General features: G+C 40.3%; 1 long non-coding RNA gene across 1 annotated transcript in view; it reads right to left on the bottom strand.

Moving 5' to 3' along the window:
• Positions 1–10,624, bottom strand: part of LOC107967857 (uncharacterized) — a 28,159-nt gene extending 17,535 nt beyond the window's left edge. Inside the window, exons 1-2 of the long non-coding RNA XR_001708597.3 lie at positions 10,388–10,624; positions 7,771–7,866 (exon numbers count right to left, since the gene is read on the bottom strand). This is a non-coding gene — a long non-coding RNA (uncharacterized LOC107967857). The remainder of the gene's footprint in view (positions 1–7,770; positions 7,867–10,387) is intronic.
• Positions 10,625–13,500: the final 2,876 nt, after the last annotated feature.

Genomic DNA, 13,500 nt, shown 5'->3' with positions numbered 1-13,500 from the left:
TAAAGATGAGAACAACAGACACTGAGGACTTTAAAAATGAAGGAGGGAGGCAGGGGGCAAGGGTCTAAAAACTACCTATTGGGTACTATGTTCACTATTTGGGTGACAAGTTCAATTGAAGCCCAAATCTCGCTATCACACAATATATCCATGTAACAAACCTGCATATGTACCCCTGAACCTATAATAAAGAAATTTAAGCTGGGCACAGTGGCTCACACCTGTAATCCCAGCACTTTGGGAGGCCGAGGTGGGCAGATCACGAGGTCAAGAGATCGAGACCATCCTGGCCAACATGGTGAAACCCCGTCTCTACAAAAAATACAAAAATTAGCTCAGCGTGGTGGCATGCACCTGTAGTCCCAGCTACTCCGGAGGCTGAGGGAGAAGAATCGCTCAAACCCAGTAGGTGGAGCTTGAAGTGAGCAGAGATAGTGCCACTGCACTCCAGCCTGGTGACAGAGTGAGACTCCATCTTAAAAAGAAAAAAAAAAAGAAATTTAAAAGATGTTTTGGGCTTTTCCTATGTACATCTATGTCAATCACCAGAATATAATCATGGACAAAAACATGTCCTCATGAAGCTTATAGTCTATTGAGGGAGATAAGCAATAATCAAATAATCAACATGTAGATATCCAATTACAAATTGAGGTGAGTGCCATGATGCAGAAGTACCAGGTGCATTAAGAAAGCCCCTAACCTAATCAACCCTGCCAAGGGCATGTGGAGGGCATGGGAAGGCAGACTCAAGAGCACTGCAGGCAGAGGGGTGCGGCTGTGAAATCCCTGTGATGAGAGAGCAGGGAGCACCCAAAGAAATGAGAGAAGGTGAGTGGGGTGGAAGAGGGAGCAAAGGAAAAGTCAGGGTGGGACGGTGGGCAGAGCGGTCCCCATGGGCCAGACAGCCGGATAGGGCTGGGCCTTACAGATTGTGGTTGAGACTTGGGTCTTATTCTAATAGAAATGTGAAGCCACTTTCTGTCATCTGAATGTTTGTGTCCCTCAAAATTCACATACTGAAACCTAATCTCAATGTGATGGTATTTGGAGGGAGGTTTTTGGGGGTTGATTAGGTCATGAGTGTTCTGGGTTGTGATGGGATTAGTGCCCTTTTAAAAAGAGGCCTGGAGGGCTCCTCTGCCCCTTCCTCCACATGAGGACACAGCAAAAAGACTGTCATCAATGAACCAGGAGGTGGGCCCTCACTATGCAATAAATCTGCCAGCACCTGGATTTTGGACTTTCCAGCCTCTAGAACCATGAGAAATAAATTTCTGTTTTTTATAAGGCACTGACTGTATGGTATTTTTTATAGCAGCCCAAATGACTAAGACACCACTAAAGAGCTTTAGGTTGGGAAGAAGCCTAGAAAAGGACGAAGAAAATGAGTAGAGGATGGATTTTTCAAGTTTCTTTGATTATAAGCAACAGTAACAGAGTCCGGTTTACTTTAGAAAAAATAATAATAATTTACTTCAAGAAGATGTTGTAGCATCAAAGGAAAGGCTGAACAACTGGGCCTTGAGATGGATGGGAAGAAAAAAGGTGCTGCAGATCCAGGTGGTGGGGACTGAGACACACCACCTCAGGACAAATGTGCTCCAGGCACTCTTAAGCCCTGTGTCACTCTTCTCAAGATTCAAGTTCCACAGAGACAGACTCTAATGGGCCACACTTGGGTCACATGCTCATTTCTTGCCAGAAGACAACACACCTAAACTGACAGTTCCTTGATAAAACAGCTTCCAAGGGGGAGGGGTGTTCCCACAGGAAAATCACAAAGAAATTGGGGTGATGTTTCCAAAGAACTGAAAAGGGATCTTGGTAAAACAAACAAAATCCACCAGATATCTACTACAGATTCCAAAGGAAAGGTGGGAGGATCATCAAGGACAAACTGGATTTACCTGTGGTTTTGCCTAGGAAGCAACTCTTTCAGGCACCATCTTGTCAAGAGACAAGCCATATGGAGGCTTGGGAGATGGGAAGTAGACAAAGAAGCTGCTAGATGGCACCTCAAATAAGGTCACATGTCATACAACCCTTCCCCAGGCCTCACTCTCTGACTCCTCTGTAGCTTTCAGAGAGATAAGGCATCATTCAATACATAAGCCACTAAAAGTAGTTAAGAGGTGGCAGAGGAAACTGAAGAGTGTATTTATTCCGCCGATAAGTATGTCTAAACCTATTCATCTAAGGATGAAGGTTGACCCTGAAGTGTCCCCCTCCTTGGGAGAATGAAGGAAGGGATAAGTGTGTTATCTATAGACAAGATTCTGGATGTTCAAAATGTCAAGAAAACGAGTCCATAGGATCTGCCAGCAGAAAGCTTCCAAGGCTTTAAGCAGAAAGCATCCAAGAGGGACCAGAGCCACTTCTCCTGCTGCAAGAGATCCATCCGTTGAAATAGCTATGTAGTTTCCTTCCCGAATAGGCAAGATTTGCTCAAAATGTGCTAATTTAATGCATAATTTCTCACAGGAAGAACATTGCAAATGTGGGTTACAGTATCTTAAGAAATCCACAATTCTTCAAAGAAAGCAGACATTGCAAAAGGACTGAAGTTAAACATTGCACAAGAGTTGGACATTGGGGTGGGAGGAGGAGCCTTTGCTGCCTCTGCACTGCTTAGTTTCACTGGGATAGAGCTCAGGTTTCTTTGCAGTTTTCAGGCACTGGCCTGATAGCTTTTGAAAGTCTTATTTTTACCTTTTTTTGTGGAAGACTTCTGCCATTGCATTCCGATGAAAACTTTTTGATGCAAAAAGAGTGGCATTGATTCCAAGGAAAGGAGTCCAGAAATGAAACTGTGATGTATAATGTGTCAAATCGTCAAAACACCACTGCCAAAATCAAGAAATGTCTATTTTTCAGCAAAGCAGCAGAAGAGATTGTGGGCACTTCTGATAGCAAGTGTCACTTCCGTGTGAAGCAAGCTGATGCATTTACAGTGAGACCTTGAGCAAGTACAGGGACGTGTGAAGGAAAAGTAGCACAGATTCCTTATAAAGGAAACTCTTTCCACTGATGCATTACCACAGTTTCCTTACTGGTGTCTCCAGCTCAGGCCTCTACTTTTTAAAATTTAATCCATTTTACACCAGCTCTCAGCTTGATCTTTCTAGAGAAGCACCACTCTTTAACACTTATGGTGCCTACCCTCCTAAATTTTCCTAAACTCCTTAGCCCAATTCCCCCAAATGTTCAGTTATTTGCATATTTCCTCAACAATTTTTGTCCTATCTGTGCACCATCCATATTATTACTTCCAGTTACTGATTAAATTGCCTCATTTTCTTGTATAGTCAGAAGCAACATTATCATTTCTTGTTTAAGTATTTTCAGTACATATTAATATAAACACCTAACTAATAGACTTTAGATGTCTATCATGTACCACCAAAAATCATCTAGGACATCGCCTAGGGGTACTGCACTTTGGGAATCTCGTTTCAGCTGGTCAATCAAGACCTGGCTTTACACACTGGCGCTCTGGCCGATGTGGACACCACCTTTCCACACACTCACAACGGTCATTTCTATCACCTAGCTGTGCTAGAACGTGCGTCAAGGAGCCAGCCATATTGAAATCACAATAATCATTCAGGACCCAGCCTTCTGATGCCAGCCCCACTTCCTCCACCCCTCTGTGGCCTAAAGGAATCTTTCCTGTCTGAACTGTCACTGCACTTGGAGCATTCAGGACTTCTCACATAGGACTCAATGTTTGGCTCCTTGAAATATGAGGTTTTGATGGACATCTTTTTCAGAACATGTGTGGGCTTCTCAAGATCTGAGATAGTATCTAGTTATCTGCATAGGGTCTTGTGCAACTAAAATTTATTTATTGGATGAATGTGTCCTCCACTCTGTCCAGTACTCTATCTCGTGAAACATCAATCTGAGAGGCCAGATGTGGTGGCACACACCTGTAATCCCAGCACTTTGGGAGGCCAAGAGGGGTGGATCACCTAAGCCCAAGAGTTGGAGACCAACCTGGGCAATGTGGCAAAATCCTGTCTCTACAAAAAAAAAAAAAAAAAAAAAAGCAAAAAATTAGCCCAGTGTGGTGGCGCACGCCTGTAGTCCCAGATACTCTGGAGGCTGAAGTGGGAGAATGGCTTGAGCCTGGGAGGCGGAGACTACAGCGAGCCATGATCGTGCCACAGCACCCGAGCCTGGGCGACAGAGAGATACCCTGTCTCGAAAACCAGAACAAAACAAAGCACATAAATCTGATCATGTCATTATCTTATTCTTCACAAAATAAAGTTTTTACAACTTAGCAGCTGTGGAGACAAGATGCTTTAAATTTGGTCTCAAATGCCATTTTATCCACTACTCCCCACCTCTTCCCACCTGCCCCCAGCCACCTGCCCCTCCAAACGCACATTCCATGCTCTTGCCACACCCAGCTCCTTGGCATTCCCTGGATAAGACAGACCATCCCTTGGGTTAGTCTCCCTTCCAGCATCCCATTAAACACACTCCCTCACTGTCTATCAAATTCCAACTCAGTCCTCACACGTTAGCTAAAATGAGATGTCTTCCTGAAGCCTCACACAGCTCCCTAGGCCCCTCCTCTGTATTGCCACATCATGGTATACGTTCTTCCATTAAAGCTCTTGTTAATGATGTAACATTTTGTTTGTAACTGTCACTTCCATTAGCCCATAAGCTCCCCAGGAGCAGGTATTTACTCAATATTTTCAGTGCCTAGCACAGTGCCTGACACATAACAATTATCCAATGTTTGGTGAATTATTAGTATGGGGTTAATAATGCAGGCTCTTGGAGCATTCAGGAGAATGTCTGCAGATCTGCAGTGATTAATATTTTTTAATTCCTGACATGGGTTATTTGTACATTCTCTCTTTTCTCGATTAGTTTCAACAGAAGTTACTGATATGTTTGGGTATAGATTTATCATCACATTGTATATTTTCAATTTATCCTACTTGTTTTATATTTCTTCTGCTCCCTGTGATGGTTAATTTTATATGTCAACCTGACTGGGCTATGGAGAGCCCAGATATTTGGTCAAACATTATTGTAGCCAGACCTCTGGGATTCAAAGCCAACCACTGTCATTGTTATCTTGGGCAAGTTACTTAACTCCTCTGTGCTTAAGTTTCACAGTTTAAAAAATGGCAATAATGCATAGGGTTGTTTGGAGAGTTAATAACTATAATGAGATTAGAACAGAGCTCTGCACATTAAGTGCTCAGTAAATTCTATTATTTACATTATTCCCACAGAAAAGGTGCACATTTCTTCAGATCCTTTTGGTTTAGGGCCTTTAGTAACTATTGTAATGGTCCAGACAAAAGATAATGAGGTGGGGATTGAAAGAGTGGTTTAAAGACAAGAAAGGTGGTAGACATCAGATAGAATCACAGGGCTTGACAAAGCCATGTTGGGGGTAAAAAGAGAAAAGTCAAGGAGTATCAAATTCTCAGGTAGGACCTGGAGAGATCATGGCAGAATCCACAACCACAGCCAGAGCCGGCTCCACCTGCACCAGGAATAAGGGAGTTGGTGCCACTGTGCTCAAAATCCAAGAGAGAGAACTGAACCCCAAGGAGAGTAGGAGCAAGAACCCAGGACAAGATGCCAAATCCAAGGGAAGCTTCAAACCACCAGGAGCTAAGGAGGCAATGAGCCTGTGACAGATGAATCTCACTCAGGGCTTACATAACTGATCTGGACATGGGGCACCCCAGGAATTCCCCACATCAGCAAGTGATGGTAAATTTGACTGACAGTTACCCATTTGCTGCTAACTTCCTAAAAGATCTTTAGAAGCTGGGTGAGGAAGAAAAAATAGAGTCAATGAGATTCAATGTGAGTAGATGAAAATGAAAGTTTTTCATTATACACATCTAAGATGATGAGCTTTCATGAGTTGATAGAACCCTCATGAGAAATCTGGACACCCAGGACCTGGCCCCATCTTAAGTACTAACTAAAACATAACCTCTTTGGGCCTCAGTTTCCCCAGCTGTTTGATGAAATGATTGATCTTTGGGATCTTTTCAAGAGCTTATATTCTCTTCAAAGGAGTTTTAAAAGGCTTTCTAGTTGATTCTCTCAAGGAACCATCCCTAAACTTCACTAAGCTACTAGATATCATATGTGTCAGTCAAGTGGCATTTGCCAGAGTTCCTCAGTCAAACTTCCCCCTTAATATTATTTTTAAACCTATTAAGCCTCCATTCCATATTTGGTGGTATAACTTGTGCTTCTCCTCATCACCAGATCCTGCGGAAATTTCAGTACATCTTTCCTCATCACCTGTTGCTCTAGTTTCTACAGAGGCAACTGTCCTTTCCTTTGAATCCTCCAGAGAAAACACCACTCTCACAGGCATTGTGGGTCAGATTCACAACAGGGCAGTTAGTTACAGAGCAGCACAGCTCAGCACATATTTTTCAATGTAACATCCAGCATCTTGTTTCTTAAAGGTTCCTGACTATCTCTGTAACTGGTATTTTCTCACTGACACTGTTTTAATCTTGGGGTCTAAGCTACCACTTTGTTGTTGACTTTAATCTACATTTCCCTGGTTTCTGGGATTGAGAACATTATCGTATGTTTATTGTCCAGGTGGATTTACTCTTTTGCAAAATACTCTTTCAAGTCTTTTTGCTCATTTTTATGTGCAACAGGTACATATAAAAGGTGGAAGGACTTTTATATAAAATGTAAAATAATCTGTCTTTTCTTAATTCTGTGTAGGAATTTTTAAAATATTCTCGATACTGGTTTTTTGTTGAATGGTTGCAAATATCATCTTCCATTTTATGGCAAGCCTCTTTACTCTCTTAATAGTATTTTCTGATAAATGAGGACTCTTAATTTTAACATAAAAACTCTTTTTCTTTATGGTGAGCAGGTACTTTTGTGACTAGCTTAAAACACATTTGCCTATCTGGAAGTCATATAGATATTTTCCTATATTACCTTCTTATGTTAGTTTATTGCTGCCTAACAAATGTACCCAAAGCTCAATGATGGAAAACAAAAATTATTTTGTTCTCATTCAGGTGCCTGGGTCAGCTGGTCCAGGATGGGCTCACTTTATCTTGGCTGGGCTTGGCTCCAGGCTGGGTTTGGCTGGGGCAGCTTCACCACAGAACTCTACCCATGTGTCTCTCATCTCCCTGTCAAGGTCAGTGGACTGGATCAGGCATATCCTTCTCATGGGGATGGCATAAGTGGAAGAGGGCAAGCAGAGATGTTCAAGGTCCCTTGAGGCCTAGGCCCAGAATGGCATACTGTCACTTCCAGCAAAGGACTTAAGCCAAACATAGAGTCCAGGGAGGAAAAACATAATCTGCCCCTTTTATGAGAGGAACTGCAAAGTCACCTGGGAAAGGGCATGGGCACAGGGAGGAGAGAAGAATCGGGGCCAATAAAGCAATAAACAATATTCTCTATAAACTTTATATTAATAGTTTTACCTTCCATTTAAGTTTATACCCCAAATGGAGTTAATTTTTGTGTGTGATATGAGATTAGGGTTAATTGTTTTTACATGGGGATACCCAGTTGCCCTAGTGTCATTCTTTGAGGACATTTTCCCACAGTGCATAGCAGTGGTACTTTCATCGTAAACAAACTGTCCACATACACAAAAGTCAGTCTCTGGGCTCTTTTTCCTTTTAGTTTTTTTTTTTTTTTTCTCTCCCAGTGCCGATACTACACTGTCCTAAATACTGTAGTTGCTTATAAATCTTGATATCTAGTAGAGCGAGTTCAGCCCACCTTGTTCTTCTTCAGTGATGTTTCAGCTATTCTTGATCCTTTGAATTTCCATATAAATTTTTCAGCATCATCTTGTCACATGCTGCCATGAAAAACCTACAAAAAATATCTTTGTGAAGATTTTTTTATTGTAAATGCTTTGAATCTATACATCAAATTGGAGAGAATTGACATTTTTTAAATGTCGGTTTTGCTAATTCAAACTTAGCGTATCTCTCCATTCATTAACAGCTTCCTTAACATTACCCAACAAAGACTTTAATTTTTCCCTGTAAAGTTCTTACATGTCTTTTCTAGAGAATAGATACTTCTTATGCTATTTTAAGCTATGTTCTTTTAAATTTTAGTTTCTGATTCATTACTGATCTAATGAAAAGATATTCTCACATTTATTTTTATCATCAGAAAATTTAATAAGCGCTCTTATTAATTCTAGTAACCTATTATTTTATGTAGAAAATCAAAATAAACACACAATTAGATCATCTGCAAATAATGACAACTTTCTTTCTTTCTTTCTAAACCTTATACATTTAATTTCTCTTATTGAGCTCTCTGGTACAGTGATGAGTAGAAGTAGTGATAGCAGGAATGTGTCTTGTCACCAAAATGTTATCTTATAGCAATGAATTCCCATCTATACCTAGTTGCTTAGAATCTTTACAACAAATCGATGTTGAATTATCAAAAGATTTTTCTGTATCTACTGAGATGACCACAGATTTTTCTCCTTTATTAATGTGGTAGGTTATACTGATTGAAATGTAAATCAACATTGTATTCCTGCCCTATACAGTCATGATGTATTAGGCTTTTTATGTATTAATACATACCTTTTTAAATTTGGGAGAGTACATAGTAGGTGTATATATTTATGGTGTACATGAGATGTTTTGATACAGGCATGCAATGTGAAATAAGCACATCATGGAGAAGGGGGTGTCCATCCCCTCAAGCATTTGTTCTTTGAGTTAGAAACGATCCAGTTACACTCTTTATTTTAAAATGTACAATTAAGTTATTATTGACTATAGTCACCCTATTGTACTATCAAATAGTAGGTCTTCTTCATTCTTTCTATATTTTTTTGTACCTATTAACTATTCCTACCTTCCCCTCCAACTCCCCACTCCCTTTCCCAGCCTCTGGTAACTATCCTCCTACTCTATAGGTCCATGAGTTCAATTGTTTTCATTTTTAGATCCCACAAATAAGTGAGATATTACTATTTTGTTGACTATTATTTTGCTGAAGATTTTTGCATCTATGTTCATAAGTGAAATTGACCTATAATTTTCCTTTTCATTACTGTCCTGTCTTTTTCAGGTTTAGGTTTCAAGATCATGCTACAAATCTCATAATTTTAGTATTTTTTAAATGCTCCCTCTTTTTCTACTCTCTGGAAGAGTTTGCATAAGATTGGAATTACTTCATACCTAAACGTTTGGCAGAACACACCACTGAAGGACAATCTGGGCTGGACTTTTTTGTTTTTGTGAAAAGATCATATACAATTTTTTAATGCTTACAAGGCTATTCAAACTTCTAATTTTCATTGAGTGCATTCTGATGTTACTTTTCAAAGGAATCAGTCCATTTTACCTACCTTTCAAATTTATTTGCAGTTGTTTATATTATCCTCTTATTATTATCTAAATCTCTGCAGATCTGGAGTTATTAATCTTTTTTTATTCCTGACATTGGTTATTTGTGCAATCTCTCTTTTTCTTGATTATTTTCAACAGAAGTTACCGATATATTTAGGTATAAATTTACCATCTCATTGTATGTTTTCAATTTAGCCTACCTGTTTTACATTTCTTTTGTTCTCTGTGATGGTTAATTTTACATGTCAACTTGACTAGGCCAGGGGGGCCCCAAATATTTGGTCAAACATTATTCTGGGTATGCCTGTGAGGGTGTTTTTGGATGAGATTTACATTTAAATTGGTAGACCAAGTAAAGTAGATTGCCATTCTTAAAGGGCAGCTCTCATCTGCTCAGCTGAAGGCCTGAATAGGACAAAAGTGTTGACCCTTTTGCAAGTAAAAAGGAACTCCTTCCTGAGTGCTTGACCTGGGACATAGATCTTTTCCTGTTTTTGGACTTGAACTGAAACATCAGCTCTCCTTGGGTCTGGAGCCTGACAGCATTCAGACTAGAACCCCACTATTAGCTCTCCTGGGTCTCCAGCTTGCTGACTGCAGACCTCAGGACTGTCAGCCTCCATAATCACATGAGCCAACTCCTTATAATAAATCTCTTATATGAATATATAATATCTGACTAATATAGACAATCTTGCACCTTGCTTTAGAAGGTAAAGGTACTTAAGTACCTACAATTTTGCTCTCAGCCTTTGGGGCCTCTGTTAAACCTTAAAGTCAACAAGAAAAGTCACATTAAAATTCTGCCAGACTATTACTCAGTAATTTTTTAAACTCTTTCCTAATTTGGATGATTCAAATGGGGATCATCTGTGAGGCACAATAAATATTCAGACTTAGACCTCAGACCTGGATGAGTTATGTTCCTCTCCTTCCCCCAACTGGCTGCACGAGTGAAAACAAAAATGGGCTAGTTGTTCCCATAGGGTCCTATGAAAACAATCAGTTACCTTTTGAGTTTGCTCTCTTCTCTTGTTTCAAAGTCCCCTCTCTTTCTTCACTCATGTCCCCACAAGCAGGTATAAACTTTCTCTCACTAGCAAATAACAGAAACTGAAAAATGATCAAAGGAAGCTACTGCTGCCTGCATGCTGCTGGGAAAACATTGTAAAAGGAGCACCCAGCAACCTGTGACCATGGAGATGGTTTGTAATCAGCAAGCCAGGGCCCTCACTTTCCTTCCTTCTCTGGGCATCCAATAGACGGTTGGTTTAGAAACTCTGAGCCCACAGACTATTTTCCAACAACAGCTGCATAGCAACAGGGTTCCTATGCTATAAACCCAGCAGTCAAAAACTGCTCGTGTTTGCTTATCAAAACCAAAGTTACGATAGCAGGCACACCGGGCTTCCTTTTCTAGCAGTAGGGCAGATTTGATATCCTGAACTACCTTCTCGACTGAAACTAAGACCCTGGATAAAATATATAAGAATGTAAAAATAAAACCACATTGTTGAGCTAGCACAAAAGGAAGAGAATCTACAAAGGCCAAAATGAAGTGAAAGCAAGAACTCGAAGTAAGGCACCAAAGCCACCTTTTGCCCTGGGTTTCTGTTTCGACAGCTGCAACGGCTTGGGGTTTGTGAAGTAAAGCCTAAAATGCCATTAATATAGACGGTGTATTAGGAGACCCCACCCAAACCTGGTACCTCCTCCCAAAGGATACACCCTTAAGGGAAGAGTAGACAAGAAATAAACCCATCATGCAAAAGACGACAAAGAAATGTATACGTTTTGGACTTCGTGTTGGGGTGGGGAAAATCTCCCCTGAGACCTTGTAACCACAAGCCAGCCTTCAAATGGATTTGTTGTCTGAATTAACACTATGGTACTGCCTTGAGATGATTTGCAGAAGGCAAAGAAAATCCTCTCTGGAGGAATAAAATCTCAACTAAGGACTCAAAGAATTCCCACAAATTTCCAAGGAAAGTAAGCAGTTTACAGCTTTAAAAAAATCACATAATACACAAGGAACAAGACACTAAAATCAATACGTAGAAAAGTCCACAGGCAGCAAAGTCTGATCACAGAGAGTTCATATACTAGGGTTATGAGACATATAATACAAAATGGTACTACAACTCCACCCTTGCTTATTTTCCTTGTTTCCAAATGCAAGTCCCCATCAGTGTCTGGTTCTCAGTCCCATTCTATTTCTGCAGAAACACTGCTCTCGCTTTTCTTGTCCTTCAACCTCTCTCTCCCCAGGCACCTTCCCCCAGGACTATGAACACATTTAAGTCTTCCCCATTAAGAAAGGAAGGAAGAAAATGAAAAAGAAAAGAAGCTTGCTTCCACTCATCTTGCTGCACCACTCACAACTAAGCCTCTTGAAAGAGCAATTGTTCAGAATGGTATTGCGTAGGTTGTCTTCCAGGGTTTCTATACTTTGGGGGTTTACATTTAAGTATTTAATCCATCTTGAGTTGATTTTTGTATATGTTGTAAGGAAGGGGTCCAGTTTTAATCTTCTGCATATGGCTAGCCAGTTCTCCCAGCACCATTTATTGAATAGGGAGTCTTTTCCCTATTGCTTGTTTTTGTCAGGTTTGTCAAAGATCAGATAGTTGCAGGTGTACAGCCTCTATTCTCTATTCTGTTCCATTTGTCTATGTGTCTACTGTTGTACCAATACTGTGCTGTTTTGGTTACTGTAGCCCTATAGTATAGTTGGAAGTCCGGTAATGTGATGCCTCCAGCTTAGTTATTTTTGCTTAGAGCTGTCTTGACAATTTGGGCTCTTTTTTGGTTCCATATGAATTTTAAAATAATTTTCATAGTCCTGTGGAGAATGTCAATGGTAGTTTAATAGGAATAGCATTGAATCTATAAATTGTTTTGGGCAGTATGGCCATTTTAACAATGTTGACTCTTCCCGTCCATGAACATGGAAAGTTTTCTATTTGTTGTGTCATCTCTGCTTTCTTTGAGCAGTGTTTTATAGTTCTCCTTGTAGAGCTCTTTCACCTCCTTTGTTAGCTGTATTCCTAGGTATTTTATTTTTTGTGTGTGGCAATTGTGAACAGGATTGCATTTCTGATTTGGCTCTCGGCTTGACTGTTGTCGGTTTATAGAAAAGTTAGTGACTTTTGCCCGGGTGTGGCGGCTTATGCCTGTAGTCTCAGCACTTTGGGAAGCCAAGGCGGGTGGATCACGAGGTCAGGAGTTTGAGAGCAGCCTGACCAACATGGTGAAACCCCATCTCTACTAAAAATACAAAAAAAAAAAAATTAGCCATGCGTGGTGGTGCGTGCCTGTAATCCCAGCTGCTTGGGAGCCTGAGGGAGGAGAATTGCTTGAATCTGGGAGGTGGAGTTTGCAGTGAGCCGAGGTCGTGCCATTGCACTCCAGCCTGGGTGACAGAGCAAGACTCCATCTAAAAAATAATAATAATAAAGAAAAGAAAAGTTAGTGATTTCTGCATATTGATTTTGTATCCTGACACTTGGCTGAAGTTGTTTATCAGCTTAAGGAGCTTTTGGGCTGAGACAATGGGATTTTGTATATATAGGATAATGTTGTCTGCAAACAGGAATAGTTTGACTTCCTCTGTTCCTATCTAGATGCCCTTTATTTTTTTCCTCTTGCCTGATTGCTCTGGCCAGCCCTTCCAATATTATGTTGAATAGAAGTGGTGAGAGAGGGCATCCTTGTCTTGTGCCGGTTTTCAACAGGAATGCTTCCAGCTTTTACCCATTCAGTATGATTTTGGCTGTGGGTTTGTCATGGATGGCTCTTATTATTTGGAGGTATGTTCCTTCAATACCCAGTTTCAATACCTACAGAGTGGGAGAAAATGTTTGCAAACTATGTGTCTGACAAAGATCTCATATCCAGCATCTATAAAGAAGTTAAACAAATTTACAAGAAAAAAACAAACAACCCCATTAAAAAGTGAGTAAAGGACACGAACAGACAGTTTTCAAAAGAAGACATACATGCAGCCAACAAGCATATGAAAAAACACTTAACATCACTGATCATGAGAGAAGTGCAAATCAAAACCACAATGACATACCATCTCACACCAGTCAGAATGGTTATTATTAAGAAGTCAAAAAAT

This window comes from Pan troglodytes, chromosome 1 (assembly GCF_028858775.2).
Source record: "Pan troglodytes isolate AG18354 chromosome 1, NHGRI_mPanTro3-v2.0_pri, whole genome shotgun sequence".
Classification (NCBI taxonomy): domain Eukaryota; kingdom Metazoa; phylum Chordata; class Mammalia; order Primates; family Hominidae; genus Pan; species Pan troglodytes.
This window is presented reverse-complemented; position numbering and strand designations above follow the sequence as displayed.